Source organism: Mercenaria mercenaria, chromosome 1 (assembly GCF_021730395.1).
Source record: "Mercenaria mercenaria strain notata chromosome 1, MADL_Memer_1, whole genome shotgun sequence".
In the NCBI taxonomy this organism is placed as follows: Eukaryota; Metazoa; Mollusca; class Bivalvia; order Venerida; family Veneridae; genus Mercenaria; species Mercenaria mercenaria.
The window spans coordinates 112359140-112365390 of NC_069361.1; positions in this window are offsets into that span (position 1 = coordinate 112359140).

Below are 6251 nucleotides of genomic sequence, written 5' to 3' on the forward strand. Positions count from 1 at the left end.
GTATGGTAGAAGGAAGTTAGTGTCTAGGGGTACCCCTTACAGAAATATTCTAGTTTGCCGCGAACACTTGCTGCGATCATGCCGCAAATATCCGGCGAACATGCCGCGAACACTTCTGATACAATTGGTATAATTGTTCGCGGGATGTTCGTTTAGTGTTCACTTTTAACATGCAAATTAGTTTTGCCGCGAACAAGCTGCCGCGAACTTCCTGCGAACAAGTAGCTGTGAACTTCCTGCGAACAAGCTGCTGTGATCATCCCGCGAACTAGTTGCTGTGAACATCCCGCAAATTAGTTGCTGCCAACATCCTGCGAACTAGTTGCTGCGAACATCCCGCAAACTAGCTGAAAACCATCTCTACAGAAATTGTGTACAAAAAAGCATGTACAGAAAAAGTGCAAAAACAAATAAATTAGTAGGAATCAAGGATATAAATTTATTGAATAAACTTGAACACTGAGGTTGTAACAAATTCAAATTGTCAATGTCTGAACTTTTTCATATCATATTTGGAGCATTTTAAACAAAGTTTTAATGATAAAATATGTTTGAATTTTAACTGTTACTTGTCATTTCAATAACAGTGTCAGAGTGCATGTATTCATTTCATCCCAATGTTTATCTTCATACTGCTTATAAGTTATATGTATCACTACAAATCTGTCATAGTTTTACATATTAATTATCAGACTTATGAAGCTTAGAAATTGTCAAAATAAGCTAGTTTTATATTTCTTTTTAGATAATCTGATACAGCTCTGCAAAAGGTTAAGCATATCTATTTCATTTTCAAAATTCCTTATGTTTACTGAGATATATGAGTATAGATATTAAACATAAATTTTCTGACTTACCACAAAAAAGTATATATTCCTATCAGCCTCTAAGAATCACTTATGAAAACTGTCTGTAATGCACACAGATTTCCTTCTAAAACATGTCCAGAATATCTAGTTGTAATTAACTTATCAGACTCATACTGTGACCTTACAGATAATGTTACAAATTAATTGATCTACAGTTACCCACTCTTATAAAAGTTCTTCAGTAACAGTTTACCAAAAGATTATAATCTTCTGAGTTCTTCTTGCGAACATGCCGCGATCATTGGTCTTCCTGCGAATATCCCGTGAACTAGTATCAAACCAATCACGGCATGATCGCGGTAGCAGCGAATATCCCGCGAATACTTCCTGCGAATAGGTATGTTCGCGGCATGTTCGCAGCATGTTCGCGGCATGTTCGCAGCTTTTTGACCATTTCGTAAGGGTGTTTATTATGTATAATTATATATTTTGATCTCGAAATCGGCTGTAAATCATTAATCAAAATGTCTTGTCCACAGAAGTTGCTTAAAAATGAATTGAATTTCAAATAGTTACTAACATTTAATACACAATTGCACGGTGCATATCCATATTGGCGGACTCTTTGCGAAATATGCTTTATCGGCGGTTTCTTGCGTGGGCACCGGCGATTCTTTGCTATAAACAGGTTGGCAGTTATAAAAAGTCAGATAAACACACGAAATTAATAAAGCTATGTTTCCAGATTGTCATTAGCCTAGAGCCTCTTTGTGCGTAATGCAGAGAGCCTGCCTGTGCATCAAGAAAAAAAAAAGAAAAGAAAAAAAAACTGGTATGCAGAGAGACCGCCGGTGCCATGACAAAACCGAAAGTAAGTGGTTTTGAAAAATTCCATTTACATTTCGGCCTATTTATCTTTATTATTTGGAAGAATATTGATAAATGAATACAAATAGTGCGCTTGATATGTATGATATCAAAGCAAAAACTGGTTAAAGACTGTGGAAAAAGTTGGGCTATTGTTCTATGTCAGTACACCATCAACAAATTTCATCGAGTTGCGAGCAAAATCGCTGATAATTAAAAAGTAAACACTATAAAATATAGAAAAGACAATCTTATGTTCCGTGCTCTACTTATTTTGAGCAGCATACCTATGATCATGGATGGCAGGTCGATGTTTCGCCTCCCATACCAACCTGGGCACTGTTTATAGCGAAAAATAGCTGGTGCCGACGCAAAGAAACCGCCGATATAGCAGATTTTGCAAAGAGTGTGTTGATATGGATATGTACTGTGAATTTGAGAGAGCATCCTGAATATACATGTCATCTAGGGAAGGTTTGAATCCATGGAGATGTTGTCAAAAGTTATGGCATCAGAATCTTGCAGACATGCAGTAATTTCAGTTGGAACCACCACGCCACCGCAAATCAGGAGAGATATTTTTTTTACTTTTTCCTGAAATCCGACCTCACAATAGGGCCAATAGAAACGCGCTTTTTCTGGAAAAGTACAGCATTTCCCAAACTGAACATGTGCCCGATTCTTTAGTCTAAAGATCAGAACATTATGTATATGAGGTGTTTAACATAATTATAATGTTCGGGAAATCCTTGAAAAAGGACCGAAGAAAACATTCATTCCCAGATTTTTATTTAAAAAGAAAACGCCATATACGCTGATCAAACTGGTATTTATCTGCAGGAAAATTATCGCTTAACATAAAAAGTGGTAGAGCATCTGACTTGCAAGCAGAAGGTCACAGGTTCGAGTCCTGTATCGGGCTGCACATTTTTCCTCTTCTATTACATTGGTGATGTGATTGTGGTGACTAGCCTTGGAATCCTAGAGCTAAGATGAAGCAATGGATGGGTTAGTCAAAAGAATCTGAGTTTGTCTTTGAAAAAAAGGAGAGAGGGAATGAAGCAGTGTGTATATAATTAGTCTATGATATCGATTGTCCAATTAGCTCAGTTGGTAGAGCATCTGACTTGCAAGCAGATGGTCGCAGATTCGAGTCCTGTATCGGGCTGCACATTTTTTCGCTCCTATTACACTTTATACATAAATTGAAGATTTCACAAATAATTCCTTTTACTTGTGTCTGTTAATTGTGACTGAAACAAATTGTTCCATGTCTGTTTTTTTTAGCTCATCTGTCACGAAGTGACAAGGTGAGCTTTTGTGATCGCGCAGCGTCCGTCGTCCGTGTGTGAGTCCGTGCGTAAACTTTTCCTTGTGACATCTCTAGAGGTCACAGTTTTCATGGGATCTTATGAAAATGGGTCAGAATGTTCATCTTGGTAAATTCTAGGTCAAGTTCGAAACTGGGTCACATGCGGCCAAAAAGTAGGTCAGTAGGTCTAAAAATAGAAAAACCTTGTGACCACTCTAGAGGCCATAATTTTCAATGGATCTTCATGAAAATTGGTCAGAATGTTCACCTTGATGATTTCTAGGTCAAGTTCGAAACTGGGTCATGTGCGGCCAATAACTAGGTCAGTAGGTCTAAAAATAGAAAAACATTGTGACCACTCTAGAGGCCATAATTTTCAGTTGATCTTCATGAAAGTTTGTCAGAATGTTCACCTTGATGATATCTAGGTTAAGTTCAAATCTGGGTCACATGCAGCCAATAACTAGGTCAGTAGGTCTAAAACTAGAAAAACCTTGTGACCACTCTAGAGGCCATATTTTTCATGGGATCTGTATGAAAGTTGGTCTGAATGTTCATCTTGATGATGTCTAGGTCAAGTTCAAAACAGGGTCATGTGCGGTCAAAAACTAGGTCAGTAGGTCTAAAAATAGAAAAACCTTGTGACCTCTCTAGAGGCCATTTATTTCATGGGATCTTCATGAAAATTGGTCAGAATGTTCACCTTGATGATATCTAGGTCAAGTTCGAAAGTGGGTCACATGCCATCAAAAACTAGGTCAGTAGGTCAAATAATAGAAAAACCTTGTGACCTCTCTAGAGGCCATATTTTTCATGGGATCTGTATGAAAGTTGGTCTGAATGTTCATCTTGATGATATCTAGGTCAAGTTCGAAAGTGGGTCACATGCCATCAAAAACTAGGTCAGTAGGTCAAATAATAGAAAAACCTTGTGACCTCTCTAGAGGCCATATTTTTCATGGGATCTGTATGAAAGTTGGTCTGAATGTTCATCTTGGTGATATCTAGGTCAAGTTTGAAACAGGGTCATGTGCGGACAAAAACTAGGTCAGTAGGTCTAAAAATAGAAAAACCTTGTGACCTCTCTAGAGGCCATACTTGTGAATGGATCTCCATAAAAATTGATCAGAATGTTCACCTTGATGATATCTAGGTCAAGTTTGAAACTTTGTCACGTGCCTTCAAAAACTAGGTCAGTAGGTCAAATAATAAAAAAACCTTGTGACCTCTCTAGAGGCCATACTTTTCATGGGATCTGTATGAAAGTTGGTCCTAATGTTCATCTTGATGATATCTAGATCAGGTTTGAAACTGGGTCAACTGCGGTCAAAAACTAGGTCATTAGGTCTAAAATTTGAAAAATATTTTGACCTCTCTAGAGGCCATATTTTTGCAATGGATCTTCATGAAAATTGGTCAGAATTTTTATCTTGATGATGTCTAGGTCAAGTTCAAAAACTAGGTCACTTTGTCAGATAATAGAAAAAACGACCTCATACTCAAAACTGGGTCATGTGGGAACAGGTGAGCGATTCAGGACCATCATGGTCCTCTTGTTTAATAATAACATAATTAGCTGCTTATGCCTTGTCATGGGGGCCTCCGTGGCCGAGTGGTTAGAGTCGTTGACTTCAAACCATTTGCCCCTCATCGATGTGGGTTCGAAACCTCATTTGGGGCGTAGAATTCTTCACGTGAGGAAGCCATCCAGCTGGCTTACGGAAGGTCGGTGGTTCTACCCAGGTGCCCGCTCGTGATGAAATAGTGCACGGAGGGGCACCTGGGGTCTTCCTCCACCATTAAAGCTGGAAAGTCGCCATATGACCTAAAATTGTGTCGGTGCGACGTTAAACCCAACAAAATAAATAAATAAATATGCCTTGTCATGTCATAGAATTTGTTTTTAAACATTTGTTTGTTATTTTTTTTCTGCTTGATTTCCAGTATAATTCATTCAAACATTCAAAAAGCTGGTTATTGTTTTATCAACAGTTTATTTAAAAAAAAAAATAATTGGCATGGAATATATTCATTTGGAGTTCCTCGGTTATTTACGTTTCAAAAGAAAATATAAACAATCAGGAGAATGCTGGTATCTGTAAACCATAAAGATTCAAGATTTTGGTGAATAATTCTTAGTCTTATTCAATATTTTATTTTCAACAAAATTAAAGATGTATATAACCCTAAATATCGGGGAAAATGAGGTACATGTACATACCCCTAGACAACCCCTAATGTCTAGGGGTACAGGTCCACAGCTCTAGGATCAGATTCTAGAGGTACGGATCTGTACCCCTAGACACTTCCTTGGTAGAAATTGGAAGATAGCACATTGAAATATTAGAGGTTTTTATTCACACTGGGATTTGATATTGACATACTAAGAGAGCTGTTGGCCTATACCATAAATATTGGCCTTGCCAGTACTTGATTTATAAACTGGTTATATATAGTCTTAAGGCACACAAGCCCAGAGTGTATAATTAAATGCTGAGCATAAGAAACCTGTCTTTGTATAAATCTTATGTTGAAAGTTATCTTGCAACTGAATTATATTTTGCAGGAATGCGGACCAACCATAGTAGGTGATGAATGGAGTGATAAGGAGCTTATGGAATATCTGGGTGCTTCTCTTATCAAATCTTTGGGCAATAATTTGTAAGTTAGTCTATGTAGCTTGATGTTTGGCGCCAGAAATATTATTATGGTTAAGATAAGTCAAATAACACAAAAAAAACAAGTCCAGTAAGAAAGGGAATTTTTGTAGTAGTGGCTTTATAGGAGCTGGGGCCATGATGGCTGAAGCTGCAACTGCAAATATTTCAGTGAGTTATGATGATTGTTGCCAGGGATTTGCGACACACATAAAACATTTCATAACAAGGTGCTATGCAGGTGGTACATTTTGTATTGAATGTACACTGTGTCATTTATAAATGACTGAGGTAGTAAACAAAAACTAAAGATGTTTACATAGTATTAACTGAAACCAGACTGTGTTTAATTGGATCAGTTATGATTTTTTAAATATCTTAGTTTTTGTAATTTTTTTTAACACAGCTTTTAATTCTTTTTAACAAGGTTGATGTCAGTGATATATTATAGTTCCTGAAAACTGTGATAGTGCCATATCAAAGTGCTGTGTTTCATTGTCTCTTATAACTCTACAAAAAGAGTGCCAACTTGCATGATATGTTAGTAGAACTGGACAATGTTTTCTTACTACCCGTTAAGAAGATCTTTCCTGTTTGACGATTTTC